The 26916-nt window shown below is 43.2% G+C and overlaps 1 protein-coding gene across 8 annotated transcripts in view; it reads left to right on the top strand.

The window, feature by feature from the left end:
• Positions 1–26916, top strand: part of CHST11 (carbohydrate sulfotransferase 11) — a 276479-nt gene that overhangs the window by 41751 nt on the left and 207812 nt on the right. The window contains exon 1 of one of the 8 annotated variants that reach the window (XM_065565085.1): positions 18001–18039. The exons of 6 other annotated variants lie outside the window; for them this stretch is intronic. The gene's annotated coding sequence lies outside the window, so the exon portion shown is untranslated. Of the gene's footprint in view, positions 1–18000; positions 18040–26916 lie in introns of those variants that run through there. One more of the 8 variants, XM_065565072.1, reaches the window with a different exon arrangement.

Genomic DNA, 26916 nt, shown 5'->3' with positions numbered 1-26916 from the left:
AGACTGTGGTCACCTGTCATTTGTTTTCAACACCTGTGATCATTACAAAATAATAAACAAAGCCTTGTGCCATCTTGTGACTTAAGGTCACTGTTAGTTTACTTACTTATGCTAACTTATTCAGCAGCTGCTCCAGCTCAGACTATCGGGTAACTGCTTAAGCGATTCTTATAGGCCTAGGCCAATCTCAGAGTTGGTAAGACAACTCCCACCTTTTCATGCTCTCTGTGTATATATATCTCCTCACTATATGTTCCATTCTATGCATCCGAAGAAGTGGGCTGTAGCCCACGAAAGCTTATGCTGAAATAAATTTGTTAGTCTCTAAGGTGCCACAAGTACTTCTTGTTCTTTTTGTGGATACAGACTAACATGGCTGCTACTCTGAAACCTAAAAATACATGGAGATTTTTTTTAACTTCCTTGCTGAAAATAGCAGGGTTGTGTCCTGTTTGTCTTCTCTTGTAGCTATAGGCATTTGTAAATGCTATATAGTTACACAGCAAACTGGAAAAATTTAGATCTGCCATCCTAAAGTGATTGCATATAGAAACTGTTTTACAGCCACATCAAACACTGTGTATGTGGAAATTAAAGGAGCTGCTTTTGAGCAGATAACTGATGTTTACACATCTAGCTTATGTAGTAGCCTTTTTCATTCTCCATCTGTTCTTGTGCCCCTGGGCAAGTGTGTTTACCATTTTTAGCAACTAACCTTCCCCCCTCCAAAAAAAAAAGGCAACCCCTCAAAAACATATTTTTAAATGCAGAGAGTCAGAGGTGGATTCTCCCTTGTCGTCCTCTTTCAGAGGCTCAATAAGCAAGGAGTTTAGTGGAGAAGAGCCTGGCTCAAGGAAGGCAGAAAGTTTTCATCAGCTGTCTTCTTGGTCTATATTTATTTTTATTTTATTTTATTTTTCTGTTGGGAATTCTGTTCCTTCCTCCCTCTCCTGTGTTAAATGGTTATCAGCTTGATCCCTTCCTGTAGCTTCTGTAGTTTGTTCTTGTGTCCAAGCGATGCAAGAATTCATACACACGAAAGAGTTATTCATGTCATATGGTCATGTTCTGCAAGCAAATTATTTTATATTCTTTTTATGCATCCGTGGCTAAACTGTGGCTTTTACCAACTACCCTCGGGAGGGGCAGGTCTCACTGCTGCTCCCTGGGGTAGTGGGTCTGTCCGTTAAACCAGGGCTGCTGTTACACCCACTGCACGGTGGAATACGAGCTCTGGCCCAGATGGGACCAGCTCTGTCAACTAGAGGGGAGGAGGGCAGTGCTACAGCCCTGTCATCATCTCTGCTCCTGACAGGGGGCCTCAGAACACCACAACATTTCCCCCTGTGGCCAATGTGCTCCAGCTAAATTAAGCTGGAGCAAAGTGGCCAAAATATAGGGGTGGATTTCCCTCCTGAGCAACTTGCCCAAGGCCTGACAGGAAGCCTGTGGCAGAGGTGGGAACTGAAACCACTTCTCCAGTATCCCCAATCCTGTGCTTCAAGCACAAAACCATCCTTCCTCCTGTGGTTAGCACCTCCGACTGCTGATGTCGCCTGAAAGCTACTATATTTGATTGAAACACTCCAGGCTTGATAGGTTGAACAGACCCTTTTGTGAATCTGAAGCAAATTAGTACTGAGACCAACCTGTACTCTAGTTTGTGATTAAGCTGGAGCCATAAATCATTAACATAGCAGCTGGGTTTTTCTTGCTCTCGCTCATGTTTGGACCAAAAGGGTTTTCACTTCCTGGCCAGAATTTCACAGTGGTTGATGTGTTCCTTAAAAGTTTATGATATCAGTTGGTTTTGGCTTGGTTTCCATTTATTTTTTATATTGGGGCAACTTATGTTTGTAACTCCATATATCTTACTTGTAAAGCAGTGAGTGATGCTGATTCATCAGCTTTTGAAAAAAGGGAAACTTCTTTTGAAGGGCATCACACATATCTTTGTGCTTATAAAAGAATCTAAAGGTGATGAACACTGGACAACGGGAAGGAATGCACTGTGCAAATGATCTTTTCTAGAAACATGTCATCAACTGCATAGCTTCAGGTTTTCTCTGAGAATAAGTATTCTTGTTAATCTGCTGTGTTTTTAGAATGTCTCATTTTTGGCAGCTAAATGGTAAGATGCTTGAGAAGCACACATGGGTGACCTTGTCCTGAAACACCAGGGTGAATTTCCAGCTGTTAAAGCTGGTGGTAAACACTGTATGTGGAATGGTTGCTTCTGCAGTGCTGAGGAAGCAAAGTTTGTTGGCATAATCCAATGAGTTGCATGATGCTGTCATTGTCATGGAAGTGGGTAAAACCCTGATTTATGTGAGGGAATTAGGAAAGAGATGACCGTAAGGAGGTGGGTTAGCTCCCTGCACCCCCTTTAAGGAAGAGTGGAAACAGATTCCTTGGTAGAAGCTAAGTAGTAGTAGTCTCCTTAGAATAAATGCACTACAGTTGTGACTGCTGTCCTCTAGATGAAGATTTATATCCCTGGAACATACAGTGAAGTAAATTCTGCCCTTATGTGCAGTCAGGTGGTTCCTATTGAAGTTACTTGGTGAGGTATGTGTTCATCTAAGGGTAGAATCTGATCCATTGACATACCTACTAGGATTTTCATTTCATATTTTAAAAATACCAAACTAGGTGTTAATATGGCAAATATTAGCACTGAGGAAAAATTAAAACAGTATTATGTTTTAAAGGGAAACAGTCAGATTGTTTTGCTTAAGAATTTAGATATTAAGAATTACAAGATGCAATGTAATATAAATGCTTTCATTACATAAATGTACATGTGTTTACACTAAAAACCTTAAGAGTGGGTACAGTAAGGACTTTGGATAATGGTGCAAAACACAAGGTTAAAGCATGAGAATCATATATTTTTCTAAGCAGAAAAATTGGAAGAATATTAATCAGCCCCAAATTTTTGATTTTGATTTTATTTGTATGTCGGGTTGACCCACGGAACTATCAAGTTCACTGTCAACAGAATCCATTGGGTGTATTAGGATACTATACAGAGAAGTTGTGTAATCTTTAATAATTTGTATTTTTATGTCCTTTTACTTTACTTGTTAACTAATTAGGATACACAGTAATCCAATGCCCTCTGCTTGGAGTGTTGGCTGTCTACCAGACTTTTCTTTCTATCAGTCCCAATCTTAATGTTGGATTATCAGTGTTAACAAATTCTTTAAATAAAATTTGGAGGCAATAGTACAAAGAGATTAAATATGTTTATTTCCAGTGGTAAGAACAAGGTCCACATTGCTCACAATAAATCACGTCATAAAGGAAATAATTAACCTCCATATTATGCACAGTTAAGTATACCTGACCAGTCCCCACTTCACTTCACAATATCTTACTACTTATTGTTTGTATGTTACCGTTTACTTTCTGCTTCTTGCTGAATCCGCAAGTTTTGGCTGAAATGCTGGCCAAACTCTATTGTTCTGGCACCTGACCTCTTTCTTTTCTTTCTCTTTTTTTCTTTCTTTAAAGGACAATATTTACAGTGGCAGTTACACATGTTCTAGGGATGACATTCACCCCTGTGCAGAGAGCCAGAAAATGCCTTGTTAACCACTAACATCCCCTGTTACTGAGTGGGACATAAGGGCTGCCCAGAGCTTGTATTGGCCCACAGAAGAGAGATGAATTCCATTCAGTGGGAATTGTAATCTGCCCCTCCACCCCCACTTTAAACCCTGATTCTGGTAATTAAACCACGTCAGTCTTACTCTTTCAAGAGGAAGTTTTAGTTGTTTTAAATTGCTTTAAACATACAAATGGTTATTTCACTAATAACACTTGAGTTGTTTTGATCTTTAAAATTGTCTGATCTCCATAGATAAGTGGGTTGCAGTGAACTTCATAGAATTAATTGTATTTTGGGACTTTGGTTACATCTTGTACTGGTGGGAGCTTTCTCTTCTTAGCAGTTGTGATGCTTCCAAGAACCACCATGGCCTTGTTTGTCAGGATTGGCAAATCAGATTTGATAAAAATCAGAACTAACACAAGTCTTCGAGTTCAAATTTTTTTTTTGGATATCTCTTCCCCCCACCCCCATTTCATGTTCATAGCCTCTGTATTTCTGGTTGGAGGAGAGAAACGGAAGAACCAACATACTGGAATATGGGCAGCTCTCAAGCTATTTTCAGTTTATCCAAAAGCAGGAAGCACCAAAAATTTGCAGGAGAGTCTATTTGACTGAGTGTCTTACCTAGTGGGGTGGGTCCAAAAATGGGATGTGTGGTGGTGGTGCTTGTTTTTTTGCAAAAAGATGTCCCCTACTTTGTCTACACCACTGCTATTCTATATGATATACCATCATCTGCCCTGGCAATGAAAAGTACCTGCCTAGGAGGCAACTGCAATCTACTGAAGATATTAGCTCTGTCGTGTCAAAGGGGGTGAGCAGCAAAAGTAGGTATCTGTAACCCATGTAAAGAAGAGACTGCTTGTTGTTCATCATCCTGTAGCATTAAAAAAAGATTCCACCCAAGGTGCATGGAGGCCTGCCTCAGGATAGTTATCCCTGGAAACTAGAAGTGGGCTGAGGATATGGGGTTCAGAAGCTTAGGCTGGAATTTGGGGTTCTGGCTGAAGGCCAAATCAGGACTAGGGTGAATGCTGAAAGCTTGCAGGGTGATTTGGGCACAGAATGCTAGAAATCAGGAACCTGCATGTGGTTTTGCAAGATTTATGTCCTCTTTTTAGAGTGGGAACTGCTGGAGATAGGTTGCTCATGTGAGGGTTTTTTTGGCCATCTTGGGTAACATCTGAAATAGATCCAGAAAACAGATCTTGGTTATTTTGGACCTAACCCCAAAACAGGTCTGTAGGTTTGGATCTGGGGATTCAAGTCTGAATCGCACTTCCCTAGAAATTTGGGGGTCAGATTTCAGGTTCTAGCTAAAGCCGATATCTACACAAACGGTCCTTTCCAGTGAATTGTTTTAAAAGCCCCAGCATGTGTCTTAGATGTAAAAAGACTGCCAGGGAAGATAAAAGGGGATGTATATCTGTAAGCACTACAGCAAGAGGCCTTAATGGGAATAGGAAGTGAGTGAGGTTCCACAGAGAATTCTTGCAACAGTGGAAGATTGGCAGGAGCTGGTTGTGTAGGTCAGAAGAGAACAGTTTGAACAAGAGGGATATTTAATTTGAAGTAGTAGCAATTATAGGTAAGGCTAGTAGCCTGCATATTCTCAATACGTAAGAAGCGTGTTATGCTCTTGTTCTTCCCTCCTTTCCTCTGTCTTTATTGCACTTTTATTCCTTTGACATATAGCTTGCTGCATCTTTTCCTCAGCCTTTTTTTTTTTTTTTTTTTTTGGTCTTTTTTCCTGCATAGTACTTTTTCTTCAATATTTATTATTCTTCCCGTTCTCTACCCTCCTTCCCCCACTCTGATCCGTATTCACCTCACTCTGCCTGGCCTGTTCTTGTTCACACTGTTAATAGACGTTTCGGTCCCAGGATATTAGAGAGACAAGGTGGGTGAGGTAATAGCTTTTTATTGGACCAACTTCTTGGCCTTTTCTTAGGCAGAAGAAACTGACCATTGCTCAGCCAAGTGGCACTGGGGCTGCTGTGACAGTAGTATTATGCCAATCCAGCAGCCTGTGGAAGTCATGAGCCTTCCATGGGAAAATGCCTAGTTGCCTGGCAGTCTGGTTACTTCTGATTTCTCTCTTTCTCTACCCAATGGGCCAATCATGGGGGCTCTCTTGTTGACGTCAGTGGGGTCAGAAGGATATAACCTTGACAGAATATGGCCTGTTGTTTGAGTATTTGGAGAAATTTGACAACTTCATACTCCCTCCCCCCCCCCCCCCCCATACTTGTAAAGGACAAGTGTGTTAGGCTCTGGGATGACCATTGGTTTTCCCTGTGCCATTCCTCTCTACTATCTAGCTACGTGAATTTTAAAGAACTACACTGAGCTGTCAGGACAAATGATGAACACTTTTAAAATCCTTCATTTACTGGCCTCCTGTGCTGGATGTGTGTTGTGTTGTGTTGCTAGGCCCAGCAGAAGTTAAGCTAGGAGCTGCGCTAGTGAAAGTCACATTGTGACGCAATGTGATCTATGCTGAACCCATTCTCTGAAGAAACATATGAACTTGCATTCAGGACTCCTCTTTACTTTGAATACTTAATTGCCAAAGTTCCAGAAGCCTGTTTACATATTTATCACAAACAGAACAGATGTTATGTTGATGTAATTAAATTGGCATTGGGTTAGATGTCTAAGGGTGCTGATGAGGTCCAGACAGTAAGTCCTAGGAGTTGTAAAATTAATGAGTACATATAGGTACTGAGAGTGTTTAGAGATTATTAGATTAGGGCCTGATGTGAGAAATCCTTACACATGTGTGTAAATTTACTCTTATGCGTAATCTCTTGCATTTTGTTTTAAATCACTAGTATGTAATATCTAAGTAGAAGTAAAGTAAATTACATTGAACGGTGTTGTGATGAAGAACTAAAATACAATGCAAGTTTAATTTTGTTGTTTCGTCTTACAAATAATTTCCACATCTGATACAGCAGAGAACTAACAAAATAGTTCATTATTTTTTACTTAACCCTTTATACAGGATCAACAGGATGCGGGACATGTATCCTGCTCTGTGGCAGTGATTCTCAAACTTTGGACCACATCAGATTAAGTTCTGCATGTGGACCTCTCTTGTTTCCAAATTTCATGCCTGCCTCGTAGTATCTATAGTGTATAGGACAAAGTTCAGGAAAGAAGATGAAAATAAACTCTTCAATGTGATGACTGTGGGTGCTTGGTTAAGAACATGATCAGTTCAACTACAAACAGGCATTTCCTCTCCATGGGTGTAAGATTTTACATACTAGTACTAAATCTGCCCTTGTTTCCTGCCATTCTCATTGCTGTGATCACTCCGATTCACTTTGCGGTTTGGTTCTTGTGTGCATTTGCTGCTGCATCCGTTTTGGTGTCATTTGCAAGTTTGATCATAGTTGAGCTTAAAACAAAAAGAAGTCCTTGACAAAGAAAGGTGTTAGGCAGCCACACGGTGTGTGGAGCGGTGCATGGTATTGTTGGGTTTTCTTAGACAACCCTCCACAAACCCTTGAAGCCCTAAAAGAGTCCCTAGGTGGTGCAGTCACAGCCTGGCCTTGTCCTGCTTTCTGGATGAACAACAATTTGTAATGAGTGGATCAAACTCATGTGCTTTTGGATCCCATATGCTTCTAAGCCCCCTGATTCTGGATACTGACTGTCAGGTGTACTCCCAGGTGCACACCCTATGTCTGACACCCATCTTGGGCAGTGGACCCCTCAGTTCAGCCACCTCACACCCCAGAACCAGTGTCCCAGCCATCCTGAGTCCCCCAGTTGCCTGGATATGGCCTGTTGATGGCCTCTGATGGCTCTGCCGCAGCTTCTCAGACCTAGTCCGCTAGATGTCAAACCCTGCTACAAAATGAATACTCTAATCCGCAGTAGAGATTGTGGATCACAAATGGCATGCACCAAACAAAATAGCTTTCATAATTTGACACAAGCATCTCTCCAAACTGTCTCAGGTGCTACAAATAAGGATATGTCTGTAGTTTTGAGTTGAGGGTGTGATTCCCAGCTTAAGGAGACTTATTCGCCCTCATTCTGATTGAACTAGCATGCTAAAAACAGAGTGTAGCTGTGGAGGTGTGAGTGCCAGGTGGGGCTAGCTGCCCTGAGTGCGCACCCATCTGAGACACTAGGTAAAGACTCAGGTTTGCCAACTTTGTAATATTTAAAAACTGGACACTCCAGGAGGAGTGCCGGAACTTTTCCTGCCCCGCCTCTTCCTCCTGAGGCCCCATCTCCATTTGCTCCTCTTCCTCCCCCCTCCTGTAGGTGCTCTCTGCTTTTCCCCTCTTCCTGCTCTCTCCCCTTTGCCTGGGTTGGGATAATCTTGCTGGTAGGACTGGAGCTGGGAGCTGCAGCCACCCGACACAGGTAGGAGACGGCTCTGATTGAGTAGGGGCTGGCACAGGTGATGACCTCACGTTTCCCGGCCTCCCTTGGCTGCAGTAACTGGACGTTGGGTGTCTGGTCAGCAGATCTTACCTGACACTGTCAGGTCCCCTTTTCGACCAGACTTTCTGGTTAAAAACTGGACACCTGGACACTCTAATTCAAGTATACTCGTGCCACTGTGGCGACATGCTATCTTTAGCATGCCAGCTGGGTGAGTGCGAGTATATGTCTTTGAGCTGGGAATCGCTCCCCCAGCTTGAGGTGTAGACGTACTTCTTGTTGGAGTATCACTGCTAAAAGACTGATAGACACTTCCTCATAGTTAAGGAAGCTGCTCCGTAGGTCACTTAGAATTGCATTGGGGAGTGCAGTCTTACCACTGCTCTGTGGCAAAGTCCTGTCCTATGATAGATTGACGGCAAGGGAGTGTGGCCTTATGCTCGTGGTGTTGTGTGCTATGTCTATAAACTCTTGGCAACGGTGCATTATCTTAATTTAAAAAAAACCCCAAACCTCGGCTCCTAAATGATTTCTGAGAATAGCCTGTGGAATAAATGCTGTGTCGTTTCTGCTTTACTTCTTGGTATGCAGTGCTAAGACTATTTCTTCAGGATGCTGCCCTCCAGGTCTATTGATTGCAGATTCCATTGGAAGATCCTTCATCCTTATGATGAATGCTTATAATAGTTGTTGGAGTCCAATCCTCCCCGGGATGGATGGTCAGTAGTAGGGAGGCACACTATGTACTGCTGAATCGAAAGCATAAACAGTGTATGTTTATGTATTTTAGGGAAGAGGTTTATTTTATTTAAAAAACAAACACACACCCTGTAAATGGATCCAGCTGGCCAGGCGACCCCTCTGGCATTTGTGTTCTTTGGAGAACTAGTTATGTGCTTCCCACACAAGTAAAACTTCCATCAAAGCCAATGAGAGCTTTTTTTGAACAAGAATGGCAGGATTAGGCCCAAAACATACAGGCAAAGAAACAGAATGTAGCACAAAGGGTCTTTCCTTAGCATGCCCTGTTAGAACTATTTCAGACCTCTTAAAACCGAGGGTGACTAATTTTTCAGCCTTTATTTAATGGTTGTATCAAAAAATGAGGGGAAAATACCTCCCTTTATATAAGTGTTTGTGTACATATGTGTGTTTATATACAATATAAAAAAGCAAAACTAAATAATTCTCAGCCTAACCATCCGATAGCATATTGGGCCTGCAGCTCCTTTACATGCTCTCCTATCAATGCAGTTTTGTAGAAGTTACACAATTGTGGGAGTTTTCTGTACATGTCATATAGGGGAGAGAGGTATACTGGAGCCAGTAGCCTTGTGTGATTATACCAAAGGGCCCATCACAGTGATGGTCCCACCATGCCAATTAATTTTGGAGCCTAAGCAGAGTGGGGAAGGTATACACTGAGAAACAAGGATAGTACAGAGTTAATATGTTTAAGGATTGATCCAAATCCCATTGAAGTCCAATGGAAACCTTTCTACTGAATTCACTGGGGTTTGGATTAGGCCCTTAATTGCCAGGGAGCAAACATTTGATTCACATTTTAACAGCATATTTAACACAATAGTACGTTCATTTATAGGCCTACATCCATTCCGCATGATAAGACAGGCACCTTTTAACTGTAAAGGTCTCCCCAGTCCTATTCCTTCGTATCCTACACCCTCAGATGACATCCTTGCACGAGAGTAGCTATCTGACTTTGTCACTTTTATATTTGGCTCTTCTTGCGGTCTTGCAGGTGTTACTGGAGACTCGTGTCATTGATCAGCCACCACCATTAATAACCACAACCACAGTGTTCACATCTTGAGCCAACGAGCTATTATGTTATAGGCGAGAGCTCGTTATAAAAGAGAGAAACCTAATAGCAAAGGGAGTGGAATGTATTTTGATATTACTGCTTTATGAGGCAATTCCATTGAAATGTTGGGTCATTTTGATCTCTCACAATGTCAGTAGAACTCTTAAAGGCTCCCGTTGAAATAAAAATACCAAAGTGCAGGCCATTTTTCTTTTTCTGGATTTAATAAATGAAAAAGCTTTGGATTGGCCTGAAGGTAATAATTAATAAGAGTTATGTGAGCTGAGGATCTGTGCACTGTCATCCCCATGTAGTTTGAGAACCAACTAATTAAAGGTGAAACTAATACGTGGGGAGAGACAGGATGGGCAATAGGAAACAGTAACTTGGTATTTTTCACGCTTTTTTTTTTTTTTAATATATATCAGGCTTGCTACTCTGTCTAAACTTAAGGATGTTTTCCAGGCATATGGGAATTCTCAGGTACAGGAATAGAGAGCTTGCTATTTGATCCAAGGAATATTATATTGCCCTCCAAAGAGGCTGCATGGGAGAGGATAGAATACTGGGCTGACAGTCAGGAGACCTTGGTTCTAATCCCTGCTTTGCTACTAACCTGCTGCTGTGTGACCTTGGACAAGCCATGTCACCTTTACTCTCTCTGTTTCCACCCCCATTCTGTTTTGCCTATTTAGATTAATTTTTGGGGGGCTGGGACAGTCTCTTACTATTTGTATGCGCAGAGCCTAGTCTCATGGGACCTGGATCTCTATTGTCTTGCTAATTTGGAATTCAATAGAACTCTGTTTACCAAAAACTGGTGGAACAAAACTGTTTCTGAACCAAAGCTTAGCATACGTGGTAGTCATGACTTTTCATTTGTTTGATATTTGTATTGAGATTGTGCTAAGAGGCCCTGTAGTAGGTCTTAGCCGGGGCTCGACCCTTCCGGGCAGGAGGGGAGCCACACCGACTCGCTACTGTGGGAACAAGCAGTCAGTTAGTCCCGAAGCTCCGGCTCTTTGGTGCAGGGCCGGAGCAACCACAGTTAAAGCTCAGGCCCTTGACTGCAGGGGCGGAGCAAACACAGTGAAGCTCAGGCCCTTGTTTGCAGGGGCTGAGCGAGCAAATAGTTCAGAGCCCAGGCACTGGATCAGGGCGGGGCAAACACAGTTAAGCTCAGGCCCTTGTTGGCAGGGGGCTGAGCGAGCAAGCAGTTCAGAAGCCCAGGTAAGGCACGCCTAGGCTTTCTGTAGCCGAGCGTTGGGTGAGGGGGAAACCTGCCACCCGTGAGCGGGGGTGGCAGGGGGGAACGCAGGCCCACCCACTCCACTGCGTTCCAGCCCGGGGCCCTAGCAGCGGTTACTGCCGCTGCTGGTCAGTGGGGTATCCAGACCTCAACACACTGACATAGGCTCACACTCGGTTGCAGCCGGACCGGGGTCGGCTACCCCCGGGCTACTTCCACGATCCCCCTCAAAGCCTACCTCGTTCATCGCGCCGGGCTCGGGCCAGTCCATCTGCATGGGCTCCTCTCTGCCAGGGCTCGGTGGCAGGTCCGGTAGCTCTGCCGGGAAGTCAGGCCAACGGTCCTCAGGCGGCTCCTCTGGGTAGCAGCAGGGGCGGAGGGGTTCGGGTACAGTCTCACCCTCAGGGTTGCTGGGGTGGGGTTCCCAGGGATTCTCCCAGTGACGGGAGCGGACGGGCTCCGGTGGCTCCTCCTCGTAGCGTGCCCGGGGTAGCTCGGGCCAGCTAGGGTCCAGGCCTCGGTCTTCGGCGGGCTCCTGGCCGGGAGCTCCCGGCCGCACGTCTGCTCCCTGCGGTGGCTGGCCGCCGACTGAGCTCTGGCGGCCGGCCTTTATACTTCCTGTCCCGCCCCTTGACTTCCGGGGGGCGGGGACAGGTGGTGGTGGTCCCACCCACTCTGGTGCCTGCACGTGGGCTCCCTCTTCTGGGCAGGAGGGGAGCCACACCGACTCGCTACAGGCCCCAATCAGACTGGCGTCCCATTGTGCTAGACACCATACATGCATAAGGAAAAGATGGCCCTTGCCCCAAGTATTTACAATCGGAGTGTTGCCGTGTTATCCCTGCTCATATTGAAGGCATATGCTGGCTGGCTTTCCCAAGGCTGACAGTGAAGGCGGAGCTGCCTGGCTCTTCCAAGGGCAGCCAGCTGGAACTAAGGGAGGAAGCCTCTGCTCTACATTTCCCAAGCCAAAAGCACCATGAAGAGCTGTGGATTTCCGAAAAGAATTCAGTGAAAAGAATGACAACCTCCTTTGCATACCAGGTTTCTTTAAAAGGATTGAACTACTTGATGTAAGTCGACCAGGCCTCTTCCGCAGTGCTGGCTTTAAGTAAGATGGCCCACGTCCTTTTGTGGCTGGCCAGCAATTCTTTGCTCTGCTCCAGTGTGCAGCAAATAGAGAATTTTTACTAATTCAGACCTTTCTAAGCTGCTAGTCTGCAGAACTGGCTGGCATACTTGGTAGTATCAACCCCAAGTGTTCAAAAATCATTAGTTAGGCCCCCAAAAAATCATGGTTGGCTTAACAATCATGAGATTTAAAAAAAAATAGTTAAGTTCTGTATATTTGCCTTCTGGTGTCTGAGCCTCTATGCTGATATCAAGTTTTCAACCTTTTCTCTGCAACCATGAGGGCTAGAAATGTACTTTTTAAAGTACACACAGATTTTCACATAATCACTTAACTGAAGGATCTGAACCCCCTCCCCTCTCACCCAAATACTGAGATTCACCATAAAATCTTGAGTTGGCAACCTTAATTTGTAGTCTAAATTGGAGCCACAGGGATTGCATCATTTTGTGTGCATGTACCTGAAATGAAAATGCAGTCTGCATGCCTGTATTTCAGCCTTGGCGTGCTATCAATCTATGCCACATCACTGCTAGCTTGTGGTGTGCCACAGCCCAAAAGCAGATGCGTGCCATGCCTTCAGTTCTATAACTCGCATGCCACAAAATACTCACTCTGGATAAGCAATCTGTTCTTTCTTTGGTCTTACGCACATGATGTTTAATTTTTTTAGGAAAACCTTGCCCATTGTGCTCATCCTAAAAATCTGATCTTTTACAAGAAGCTGGCACGAGTCCATGGTCATTGCTGAAAATGGCATTCTTTGGCCAAACCACAGCTCCTTTCTGGGCTCTGCCATCTGAGGATATATCTACACTGCAAAACAAAAAAAACCCAAACACCCCCATAGAAGGAGTCTTAGAACCTGGGTCAACTAAGACGCCCAGGGTTCATGTTACAGGGCTAAAAATAGCAGTATAGATGTTTCTGATCAGGCTGGAGCCCAGGCTCTGAGACCTGGCAAGAGGGGACAGTCTCAAAGCCTGGGCTTCAGCCTGAATGGGGTCCTCTGCACGCTGCTATTTTTAGACCTGTAGTGCAAGCCCTGCGGGTCAGTTGTCATGGACTTTGAGATTTGCTGTTGTGGTTTTTTTGTGTGTTTTTTGTTTTGTTTTTGTTTGTTTGCAGTGTAGATGTACCCTGAGATGCAGAACATGAGTATAGACTTAACCACATTTTGGAGTATACCAGAATCTCAAAGCTCTTTTCAGAGGTCTGTTAGGTTTCACCAGGGCTTAAATTCAGCTGGAGCTGTCCAGAATGGAGTTCCAGTAAATATTTTCAACCCCCCTGGCGTTTATCCCCTAATCTGGAAATTTCATTGGGGGTCACACAAGAAGTCTGTGGTAGAGCAGGGACTCGAACCCGGATCTGAGTCTAACCACTGGACTATCCTTCCCTGTTATGCATTTGGCTGTCTATTTTATATACACCAAAGTAAACCTGATTGATTCCACCCATCTAGTTGTCTTCAGTTTGTCACATTTCATGGACCTGCAGGCATTGGCAAGCTATTAAAAAAAAAAAAAAAAAAGAATCTAGGGAGAAAAATGGAATCCCAGACCCAGTTGCTGAGCTGTGCTGCTCAGGATTGGGTGTGCACAAAGGTGTCTTTAAGACACTTTTGGGTGCCCCCTGTTCTGGGTTGGCCCCCCAACATGAATTAGAGCCATTTGAGGGCTTGTTTTGGCTGCTAGTAACCTCCTGGGGTTGAAACTGAGTTCCTGTCCTGCAAGAATTTTCATGCATTTGACTAATTTTCCTGTCCCAAATTAGGATTTAAAAACATTGGGGGGAAAAAAACATTTTGTTTTGCTTTAGACTGTTTTTCTTCCCCTCTTTTAACCTTTTTTCATCTAAAATCACTAACATTTTGAAACCGTCATTTTGACTAGAAAAACCTAAACTTATATTGAAAATGTCTTGAATTGGGAGATTTGGTGAGGTCAGCCCTGTTTTACTAACAGTTTTGGCTTCAACAAAACAGCAAAAAAATCCCACCCCATTTAGTCAAAAAATTCCCGACCATGCATCAGGGTATTCTGGGGCACAGATGTGACCGGATGTGTCCTTTGTCCCCTGGCTTTGCCTGCCAAGGCCAGCAGCTGGGAGGGGGGTTGATGACCTGTATGTGGACCTGCTGGAGGACCATCCTGTGCTGGTTTGTTTCTCCCATAGCTGGCTATTACGTCTTTAGGACGGTTTTTGCTCCAGCATCATGGTACAAAGCAACTGCAATGCAGGGGCCAATCTACCCCGCGCCTTTTAACTCCATTGAAATAGGCTGGCCTAGACAGAGGAAGCTTTGAGAAGGCTAGAGTGGAAAATGTTGAATACGTTGCTAAAGAATAGGAACTGTCCCTTTTAAACAGGAATGGGGAGCATGGATGCTGGTCCTGTACCTTCTAACGAATCAGGATTTCTAACTGGAACAACTTTTCCACTTGATCAGAACAGACTGCAAGGTAAAATAGCGTAGGTTGATTTCATTCAGGGTGTGAAGGCTGATGCACTGCTTCTGATTAGGTGCTGAAGTGGAACAGTCTCTGAACTGTGACTGCTTGTTGGCACAGTAAAGATGACTCTTGGCTTTGAAACCGCTTTTCCTTCCTACTCCATAGGGCTCTGGTTCTCAGACTGGAGTGCCTCAACCTATTTTCTAGATTGTTAACTTTCTTTAATGATATGAATAGGGTATTTTCCCACCTTACAAAACAAAGTGTTTGTGCAATAAAGATAGATGATCCCTACTTGCAGTAATTTTCTTGTCCACTTCATCCAGACAGAATTTTGTTTTAAAATCAATAGCTGATTTATTTAAGGTTTGCAATGTGGTATTGATGTTTTAGTACTTTTATAACTCCATGGTTATTACATATCAGGCTAGTTCTCACAAAGTTAAATGTTTTTTTCAATTTGAGTTTTCATATATAAACCTTGCATCATTTCACTAATCCTGATCTTTCTTCTTAAGGGCTTTTGTTTGTTTATTTAGACATTAACAGCTCCCACCCACAAAACTCACCTAGGAGTTAGTTTTTTCTTTTGAGTCTCTCTGTTTAATTAAACACATATCAGCATAAGATCTTCTTTGTTTCAGGTGCAGCTTTTATCCATTTTAATTTATAATTGCCATTGAAAAACTTAACCCTCCTTTTTTTTTTTTTTTTAAATCTCCAGAGAAAAGTACATCCAAAATAATAGCTGTTGGAAATACAATAATACATAATACATGTGGGGTCAAATTTTTCAAAAGCACCCTGGGCCAGATTTTGATGTGTTCAGCACCAAGAACTGGAGCCATATTTTTCAAAATGCCCAGCTCCTGTTTAGGTCTCTCCCTCCCCCAAAAGGATCAGATTCTCAAAAGAGTGCAACTCCTAACATGATGAGTTATTTTTACAATCTGACTACTTATTTTGATGCCTAAATAGGAGCTGAGCTCTCTTGAAAATCTGGCCTAGATTGGGTGTGTTGAGCCACTTTTGAAAATTGTGGCCTTAGAGTCTCTTCCATTGGAGGATCTCAAAGCACTTTTCACAATAACCTTGCGAAATAGGATGTAGTACTGGCTCCATTTTACAGATGGACAAACAGAGGCACAAAGTAACTTGCTCATCTTCAGATAGTAACAGGGGTAGAAAGCTGAGAAGAGGACCCAGGCTTCTGTTCTAACCAATAGGAACCCAACATGTAGTGAAATGAGGTCTGTGTCTTTAAAAAAAATAAATAACTGCACCAGTCCACCAGCTCCTCAATGTGACAAACTGTGTGTCTTCTTTCTGACACCCTCTCCGCTAGGCTCTGCTCTACGCACAGTCTGACCAAATGGGGTGCGTGGGAAAGAGAGCGCAGTTTCTCCTAGTAATTATTTTTGAGCCATGTTCAAGAAATAACGCTAAAGTTGAAATCCTACAGAGCAGTGAACCTACAGTTTGCACATTATCCATTTTAAATTGCTTCTTTACATAGCGGGAGGCTGAAGTGAGTGGCTGCCATGTAGTGTCATTGCTCACAGTGCTGGAGGCAGAAAAGTCCCTTTGTAATGGGAGACGGAAAGGAGACCTGAATGACTCATAGAATCGCTTTCAGTTGACAGCATCTACTCTGGGGCATAAAGGAGAAGTTTAAAAATGACATTGCATTACACCATGGTCTGCGCTAGACTCATAGACTTTAAGGCCAGAAGGGACCAGCGTGATCGTCTGGTCTGAGCTCCCGCACATCACAGGCCACAGAATCTCACCCACCCACTCCTGTAACAGACCCATAACCTCTGGCTGAGTTACTGAAATCCTCAAATCATGATTTCAAGACTTCCAGTTGCAGAGAATCCACCATTTACTCTAGTTCAAACCAGCAAATGATGGGTGCTCCACACTGCAGAGGAAGGTGAAAAACCCCACGGTCTCTGCCAATCTGACCTGGAGGAAAATTCCTTCCTGACCCCAAATGTGGCGATAAGTTAGACTCTGAGCATGTGGGATAACAGCATCCACATGGGGATTTAGTAAGCTTTAATCCACTTCATAGTCACATCTTTAGTTAATTTGGGTTAACTTTCCTGGATGCCCCAGTGTAGACAAGCCCTGAGATTCTCACATAATCATTTGTGTCCAGGAACTGGAGTTTTAAATGAGACTCATGGTGAAATAAGGAGAGTTGGCAACACTAATTAGGTTATAGGTGTATAATGCCTCTCTACATACAGAGAGGAGGAGTGGAAGTAGGGTGAATAGATGTCTCTATTTTATAGGGACAGGCCTGATATTTGGGGCATTTTCTTCTATAGGTGCCTATTACCGCCCACCCCCTGTCCCGATTTTTCACACTTGCTGTCTGGTCACCTTGATACTGTAGAGTACTGCCTGCTGCGTTAGCTGGGCCCTGTGTGGTGGCCAACAGAACTTCAGATGAGTATTTTGTTTGGTTTTCTTCTCCCTGTCACCTTCCTCTTCTGGAGTGCACCTGCACAGGAGCCAGGCAGAGTTTTGCCATCAGATGTTAGTGATGACAGAGTTAGATGTGCTTGCATAGGGGGAGGGGACATGGCCTCATTCAATTAGTTAACTACTGTGATGATGAGAGAACCTGAAAAGGGTTGGAGGTTTGCTTGCAAAAAACTTAGCTGAGATTTTTACCCAAACCAGAATGACTCAGAATTCCCATTAACTTGATGGGAAGACCATGCATAGAATAACTGCAAGTTCAGGTACTTAGTCTAGAAGTTGGGCTGGAAATCTTGCAGAAACTGGCTTTTTTTGGGGTGAGATTTCGAGCACTTCCTGGTTCCAGCTAGGGTGGAAATAGCATGAAACTAACTGTCACTGCCTGACTCCATAGACTTCCGGTTCCTATGGCCATATCACCCAATGGGCATAGCCTTAACATGTGTTCTGACATACACAGTAAGTTGCATTTTGGTGGGTTGATCTGGGACCAGTTGTCTGTGGCACATGGCCTATCAGTGAGTGCAGCTGTGACTGAGAGATGGTGAGGCAGAAGGAGCGTGTGGTAGCTAGCAGTCTCCAGTGGGGACAGAGATAAGATTGACATTGCTATGTGCAGAATCCACAGCTGACATGGATGATTACTGATGAGGTTTTGTAATTAGTTTCACTGGGTGTGGGTGTGTGACAACAAGAGAAGGTGAAGACAGTAAGCAAATAAGCCAATTTCTAGGTCCTGCTCACAACCCAAGCAAATGGGATGTGTGCAAAGGAGTTCCTGATGGGTACGGGTGCTGTATCTACCTGTGCCACTGCGGATTGGAGCCATATATTGTCAGCTCTGGGAGACTTAAAGGAGCAGTAAGTATCACAAAGAATGTAGCATAGGGGTTGACCCCACAAAGGTACTTTAAGAAAAAACTTTAATTTTTTTTTTTTTTTTTGCCATTTAGGGTACTCCACTGAAGTCCACCTCTGTCCCTTGCTGCAGGCATTCCCCAAGGATTAATGCAACCTCTTTGCAGGCCTTCTCCACAGTGAGAGGGGAACAAAGATCTGCAGATGGATGCTTAGGAGGGGGAACTCATTTGCATGATTTCCCTACCCACCCTTAGTTAAAAGGCATTGCATCCCAGTTCCATCCTTGACCTGTTTAAAACTGTTGGTTGTCCCAGTACCTAGCCAGTTTATGTGGTACTGTGTAGACTCTCTGCTCTTTACTACTGTGGAGCTAGTGATTGGGACTTATATAGAAATTGGGGTTCCATTGTGCTAGCATTGTACCAAATGCATAGTCCGAGACAGTCCTAGACCCAAAGAGCTTACAGTTTAAGTAGTCAAGACAGAAGAGGCTGCGAGAGGAAACAAGTACAGCGAGAGAAAGTGACCTGCCCAAGGGGATGCAGCAGATCAGTGCCAATCAGGTTTCCTGAGTCTGTCTAGCGCTCTATGCACTAGACCACGCTGCTTCTTTAACTGTCTCTTAAAGAGCTCGGCTCTCTAAGAACTAACTTTTATTTTAAATTCTACATAGAGCTTGATATTTTATTATTTTACACGTTATAGATTTTAAGAAATTCCGGGAAGCTGCATCGCAACTTGCTCATGAGTTTAATGCACTGCAATTTTAATTTTAGTGTCTGTTAAAGCAAACACCTTTCTGGAACACTAACCTTAATTTACTTCCTTTGAGAAGCAAAATACAGAACATGTGGTGTTCAGAGCTGTCATTTGCCTGCATATTATTACAGTGAAATAAAAATCATGCTGGATTTTTGTCCTAAACTTACAAAGAAAATTGTGAGGGAAATGTGTGTTAAAAATAGAAGAGTGGTGAGTATTCCAAATCTAATATGAGATTGACATAGATTTTAAGGCAGATGTAGCTGTCTGGCATTCATTCTAGCCTCTGCTGTGCTACTACTTATTGTGTATAAATGGCCACGAGTCATATAGGGTCAGAGTGAGAGCCTTACTTACAATAGGATAGTCAGTTTTCATACTGAAACAGATTTCCATCTGGCCCATACTTAGCAACAACAGTCCAGGGTTCAGAATAATCATTTATTTTCTGCATTTACAGTATAAGTGCTTCAGACATAGCAATATTGGACATGCTCATTTGTTCTTTAATCTCCTATTAAGACCTTGTATCCCTTGTACCAGCAGTCTGTCAGAGATTTTCCCACAGTAAGCCACATTACCAGCAGATCTGCATGGCACATGCGTTTACCTAGATGTCTGTGAATATAAATTACAAGCTACCAAAAACTCCCCACTGTAAGTCTCATTCTTAATAGACAATTATGTCATATTTATGATTTCATCCTGCTCTCGAACAGTGCTGGCCCATAGTGTTTGGTTCAAATAGATACACCTTCATTCATCAAGACCCGCAGTACTGTATGTAAATGCAATTGGGAAGCAATAAATTTAAACTTAGAAAATTGTAGTGATCAGTGAGGGAATTCTCCCTTTTGAAGAGATCACTGCTAGCAACAATGGCAGGTTTTATGGCAGGACATCTGTTATCTGAACAGACCTGCAGGCACTGGACAGTTGGTCTACTGCTCTTTGGCAGGCTTCCATAGTCACCAAGGTATAGAAATAACATGTGTGCTGCTCTCTGCTAAACAGCATTTGATGTGGGGTATGTGCAAGCAGGTGCCTGTCTCAACCTGCTCAAAACCAAAGTCCACGCACTATGTAGAGTCTAAAACTCACCCCATTCCTGGTGTTTGACTTTATTAACACAGTAAGTAACATCTCCTTCCCAGGCTTGGTGGCAGCTGCTCATGACTCATTACCTCATGACTACCCAGCCCACACCCTAGATCCTCTTTCCTTCAGAGACCCACTCCCACATTCATTATACCCAAGTGGGGAGAAGTGGGGCTTGCGTGCAGGGAGGTCAGTGAGCAGTGGTCTGAGGTGCAGGGGTGGGGATCTGGAGGCGGAGTCAGGGTGCAGGGGGCTCCGATGCAGGGATTGAGGTTCAGTAGGGTGGGGTTTGGGTCTGGAGGGCTAGCGGGGTTCTGAATGTACCCAGTGAAGCTTGGCAGAGGTGTCTGAGTATGGGAGGCCCAGATGCACGGAGATTGGGTGGATGGAAAGCAGCTCCCATACAGTGACCCTTCCCCCACAGGAAGCAGGAGAGGATGCTGAGCTTCCTGCAGCTGGGGGAGGTTTCTGGGGGTGGGTCTGACACAGCCCCAGCCACTCCCTGCAGGGGAAGAGGAAATCCTGTCCTCCCCTGCTTCCAGCCCAGCAGGGACTAGCAGCTGATCCTGGCTGAGGGTAGGAGCCACCGGCTGGGGTGTCCCCAGCCCTACAGTGATTTACCTCTCCTGCCTGAAACCATGTACCTGCACTGCTAGGGAGTGGTGCATGACTGCTCTTGCAGCTTCCCTATCAGAAAGTCATTTTTCTGTGGAGAAGCAAAGAAATATATGGGGGACATGAATTCTGCACACACACGTAGTGGGACAGAATTCCCCTGGAAGTATGTGGCTTGTGCAACTTTCTGGTGTTAAAATTGAAGTAGAGTTTATATTTGTGTGGCTTACAAATAAGGGACAGATCATTTATATGAAATTAAATATACTGGGATGGGGGAAGATAGTAGACTTGAAACTGACTGAATTGAGATAGAAGAGGTAACTGTCTAACTGCAAACTGCAGGGGATTTAGTGTGTCTTGGATTCAGGTTGTTTGCATTTTCAGGTTTCACTGTGCCTTTGGAAGCTGCATCAAAGAGATGGGCTGGCTTACGATGATTATGTGGTTTCCACATCAAGGTGAAATTCACTCCTTTCTGAATAGAACCCATGTAATTAGGCTTTGTGAGTGAAACTAAGCAGGATTTTGCAAATGGAATTTAACTTCACTCTGGGATCACATTGTAGTGTAGTTTCTCCACAGACACCATTCCAATCCTGTAGGTTGGAATAGCCACCACTACCTCTTTGACCTGCCATGCAGATGTTTTGTGCCACTGAATGTGTATATAAACCATAGAGATCCTATGGTCCATGGGCCCATTCCCGGACTGGGGGTCTATATGTAGATTCCCTCATTCCCACACCGGGAATGGAAGCCCCATTACACAGTTTATCCCACCGCCATACCACAGCCTCACTGTGGAGGTTATATGCCATGAGGGTATTGATTATGTGCATGTGGCTGAGTTGAATTTCACTGTACGGCCCACTCTTACTCTTAGGGTTGCATGTATTCCTGGAGGTTTCATCACATGACATAGTCTTTAATTCCTGGAAACTCCAAGACAATCCTGGAGGGTTGGCAACTGTATCTCCTCTGAGCACGAAGATCCCAGTTCTTGAGGCTTCATGAGGTCTGTGCATAACAGTTTGTAGGACTGGGACTTAAAAGCTTCTGATTATGGCTCCTAGTGCACCTTCTTCTTTTCCCTGTCAACAGAGCTTGTTGAAATGTGGAATTTCTGTTCCATGGGAAATTCTGAAATTTTGGGGGGGGAACCATCATCATTATGAAGTAGGAAGAAAAGTCAAATTTTCAAATCTTCCCACAAAATGAAATTTCTGAAAAAACTTCATTTTGGGTCAATCCAAACACTTCATTTAGATTTTTAAAAATATAAAAAACATTAGGTTTAGTCTGTGTTTAAATTATAATATAAAAATAAACATTTTTGAAACAAAAGATGAAAAACTGAAACATTCCATTCTGATAAGGTTAAAATATTATTGAAATGCTTCGTTTTTTGATTTTTTTCAAAATGAAATTTCATTGAAATAATGTGTTCCCATGGAACATTTCAATTTTGACAAATTGGTATTTTCTGACAGAAAAAATGTCTGTTGGAAAATTTTCAAGCAGCTCCACCTGTCAGTGGGTCCATGTCCGAAAAATGACACAGAATATTTTCCTCCTGTAGTATCCATGGGCATTTTGCCAAAACACTTTTCTCAAGCTCTTCTTGTAGTAAGTCTCCTTACTTCACCACCAAGGAAAATGAGCTTTCTTAGTAGTGGGGTTCATAATTTATTCCAAATATTTCTGTATGTTAAAATGCTGCAGAGTTTTAAGAATTCTGCTCAAGAAACTTACAGCCGTAAATAAAACAAATTTGGAGTTGTCAGATATTGTAGGAATCAGCATTTTCCTCTTGGGAATTGTTTTTAGACTGACTCTTTTGTTTGCTTTCTTGCGCTCACCTCTTCCTTGTTAAAATCTTCCTGTCTCTTATTTTCTATTCATCCTTAAATCCTCTAATCTTTCCCTGTCATCTGCTCTTTGCTTTGAGCCTGTGTGTGTGTGTGTGTGTGTGCGTGTGCGTGTGTGTATGAATAAAATAAAAAGAGCCTGCTTTTTCCACATTTTGAGATGATTGATTGCAATTAGGATGACCAGATAGAAAGTGTGAAAAATCAGGATGGGGCTATAGTGGGAGAAGGGTAATAAGCATTATATATAAGACAAAGCCCCGAATATCAGGACTGTTCCTATACAATCAGGACATCTGGTCACTCCAGTTGTAATCAACAATCAGTGTCTGATCCTGTACTAGCGAGGGATCAGTTCGTCAAGCATCATGTGAGCACTTTGCTAGCAATGTACAACGCTTGCTTAACTTTCTTTACACTATTGGCCGTTGTAGTGATGTTTATCCTTTCCTGTCTCCAGCTTCTCTCCTGCTCTCAGACTTGATATGTCTATAATGGCTAGTTGGTATTTATTTATTTATTTATCTATTTTAATTTTTTATGGTGAACGTGAGATTCTTTATACTGCAAATCTCTTTTTTTCTTAATGAGTTGTTATGATTATACGTATTTAAATGTCAGAGACTTATTCCTGTCTGTATTCATGCAGTGAAGAACCAGCTCATTACACACATTGGACCTGAATCTGCAATCTTGTCTTTCTCAAAATTCCTGTTAGCTGCAACTGGTGGTTTTTGTCCAAGTCGCAACTGTAGGATTGGGCCCCAGTTGTCTTGAGCTCTGATCCTGTGAAGATCTAAGCACATACTTAACTTGACATTAATGGGACTATGCTTGGTGTGTAAAGGAGACTACTCACAGGGTATAATGTTAAGCATGTACATAAGCCTTTGCAGGATTGAGGTCTAAATTACTATCTTCCCTGAGCTCTATTATTGAGTTTCTGGAAGTAATAGACTTTGAGCCTTATCTTGGTTTCCTCTCCCCTGGTGTATCTCCACTGATTTCATTGGCGTTACTCCCAACTTATGCTGGGGTATGTGAGTTCTGAATCAGGTCCATTCAGTCTAGTCTGTGTGGTTTAGGGAAATAGAAAGTTAGTAACCAATTTTAAAATCAATCTTTCCTTTTCCCCAATCACAGCAACAGTTCTTGTTACTGATTTTCATTTAGCTGAATCTTATGAGGATAAAACTGCTTGTTAACAGCAAAGGGCTAAAGGGCAATAGAGACGTTGTCTAGCAGCCTGCTCCCAAAGCGGACTGACTTCAATGGGCTTTGGATCAGGTTCTAGCAGTCAGGGCCGGCTCTGGCTTTTTTGCCGCCCTAGGCAAAAAAGTCACCCGCTGACCCCCCCCCCCCCCCCAGTGTGGCAGGGGAGGGTGCCGAGCCTGGCCGTGGGCCCGCAATTCCCGACCGGCTGGAGCGCTGGGGGGAGGGCGGAGAGCCCCCGGCGGCCAGAGCGCCGGGAGGAGGGCGGCAAGCCCGCTGCGGCTCCGCTCTCCCCGACCGGCGGGGGCCCCGCCGCGCCGCCCCCCTCCAGGCGCCGCCCCAAGCACATGCTTGGTGGGCTGGTGCCTGGAGCCAGCCCTGCTAGCAGTGCAGTTTCCCCCCGCAAACTCCAGTATGTTCTTGTTTAGGGGGAAAGGCTGATAAATTGGTGGCCAGATTCTCAGCTGGTGTACATAGGTGCAACTTCTGAGCATCTGTCCCTCAGTGGTGTGTGCTGATGTAGGAGAACAGGCACAGGGTAATAAAGACAGGCTAAGGGGAAATGACAAATTGACTAAACTGAAGTTAACACTTGTAAACACACAAGTATTTTCTTGTACTCCCAATTCAGTGGAAAGCTATTCTGCTTAGGACTGTAGTTGCTCTGAGGTGCATTTTCTCAACTGAATGGAATATTTTACAACTCCAAGCTGGTCTAGACAGTTTAGCCACAAAATTTTAACATTCTTTTGAGATTATTAAAATTTGCTAGTCACATTTGAACAAATGGTCTTTCACCAAGCCCACTCCCTAGCCTCAGAGCTTTCTAGGAATATAACTAAACGGGTTTTGTTTTTGCTTTTTTTTTTTTTCTTGTGGGATAAGTGGCAGCGTACCGGGGGATTATCTTGCTTGACGCCTGCTCATTTATTAATGATCAGACTAGCTACAGCTCAGGGCAGCCTTGAGCAGATTGCGCTAGTGAGAAGTGGCTGATCCAGAGCAGGCAGCATATACATTGTGTCTACCCTGGTTTTCAGTCTGCCTAAATTTCAGAGTGAAAAAGAACTCAGCAGAAGGCTAGGACCCAATCCTGCAGATCCTCCCAACCATGCTTCCCATTCCTCTCAGTGGGATAATGCACATGCTTGATGTTAAGTGCGTGCTTAAGCATTTTCAGGATTGGGGCCTAGAAGAATGGCACAACTCACAGAGAATAGCAAGGTCGAGTTAGGTGGGGCTACTCTCATTCAGATGTCATCAGCCTGTTTGGCTCCTTTCATAGAAGAGTAGTTTCAGTTTTGAAGTTAGGAACCATGACAATTTTCCCTGACAATTTTTGAATAGTTTTTTTGCGGGGTAGGGAGTGGGCTGACATCCCACCCCCAAATATTGTTTAATTTTTTTTTCTGTTGACAAAAACAGAAAAAAGCTTTGGTTTGTTCTCTCCAATTCCCCCACCCCCATATCAGTTACAAAATAGAAAAAAGGGGCCTGCTGGGGCAGTGGGGAAACCAAATATTAAAAATAATTTTAGAAAATTTGAAATTTTCATATCAACTGATTTTTCCCCAGAACTTTATAAAATGAAGAACCATGTCTTTTGTTTTGGTTTGAATTTTCTCCCCCATGCTCTCCAAGCAACATTATACCAAGTGGTCATGTTCAACTTCGGTAGAAAGTAGATTTTTTTTTTTTTTTTTTTTAGACAAAGTGCTTCTAAGCAATCACCAATACTAACCCAGTGTGTGTGAGAGATTATCATAGCCTCGTTTTATAGATGGGTAAACTGAGGTACAGGGAGACCATTAGATGTTTTGCCAAAGCCCACACAAGCAGTCTATGACTGAGCTGGGAATTGAACCCAGATCTGTTGAGTCTTGGGCCACTGCCTTACCTGCTAGACCCTTATTCCTAATTCTTGCAAGGAGTCCTTGCTCACATGAGTAGTCCCACCGAAGTCAATGCGACTAGAGTATTTGAGTAAAGATTCGGGCCCCTTGTTTAGATCTAGTGTATTTGAATGTTGTCAGATGCCTTTCTCCCCCCCCACCCCCCAAAAAAGAAAAATATAGCAGCCTCCGGTCTGAAATACTTAGAATGCTAGGTTCTAAAGATAGCTTTAAGATGAAGGGTTAGCATATATAGTTTTATTTTCTATTTTCATATGCATTCCCTTTCCAGGAACATTATGAAGACCATTTAGTGAAATAATACACTTTTTATTTTTTCTGGGCTATCTCCAAAAAGCTGTGGCCAAAATTTTCAAGTATGGGCGCATAAAGCGAGGCACCTGCTGGTAAATCGGTGGTCTGATTTTTTTCAAAGGTGATGAGGACTTATTGATGCCATTGAGTTCATTGGGTTCTCAGCATCTCTGATAATCCGGCTGCTTTCATTTAGTAGATGAACATGAATATGCAAAAATGTGTTTTTAGTCATGGAGTGTACAGTGAGTGTTTGCATGTATTGTTACTGAACTAATCAGTTGTATTGATTTGACAGGCTTTTTAATTACTTAAAGATATCTTGTTTATCAATCAAGAAGAAAAGTAGAGCTACAGAAGCCTAAGTATTTCCTACAGTGACTTTTCTGACTCCTGAGGAATCAGCCTCTCTCTCTCTCTCTCTCTCTCTCTCTCTCTCTCTCTCTCTCTCTCTCTCTCTCTCTCTCTCTCTGATAGAGTTAAATGTAACGTAGCCTCAAACACTTGTAAAGTATAACATACACAGAGAGTGGAGTTACTGCAACAGAACTGCTATTTTCTCTTTAAAGTATAAGCGTCCAGTGGTCCTGAACTCTATTGGAGTTCTGGATGAGTCAAGACTGATGAATTAAGCTGTAATGTTTTAGGAAGGCAAAGTCATCAGTGAACATTCAGCACCAGTTCGGTAATATTGATCTTGTTCTTTATTAAAAAACAAAAAAACCTACAGACCTGGCAATACAATCCCTAGAATCTCAAAGGATGCTACTATCTTCAAGTGTTATTACAAAAGGTTAAATTTTAAACACCAGCGAAATCCCAAGTCTATATTTCAGTAACTAAATAAGAGGCCTGATTTTCAGAAAAGTTTAAACATCTGTAGTTCAGTGAAGTCAATGCGAACTGCTGTGTACTCAGAACTTTTGAATGTCAGGTGACTTTCCTTCTTTTAGATGCCTAAATATGGACTTGGGAGTTCTAAATGTGGACATCCATTTTTGAAAATTGTGGTCTTAATTTTTATTTTTGTTTTCATCAAACAATCTTTACTATTAATTTTTTTTCTCAAGGGCCAGGAAATGGCTGTCATCTTACACATTATAACTGCTACA

The sequence above is a fragment of the Chrysemys picta genome, chromosome 1, assembly GCF_011386835.1.
Source record: "Chrysemys picta bellii isolate R12L10 chromosome 1, ASM1138683v2, whole genome shotgun sequence".
NCBI classification, from domain to species: Eukaryota; Metazoa; Chordata; order Testudines; family Emydidae; genus Chrysemys; species Chrysemys picta.
The sequence above is the reverse complement of the archived record's forward strand: the minus strand, read 5'-3'. Positions and strand labels throughout refer to the sequence as shown.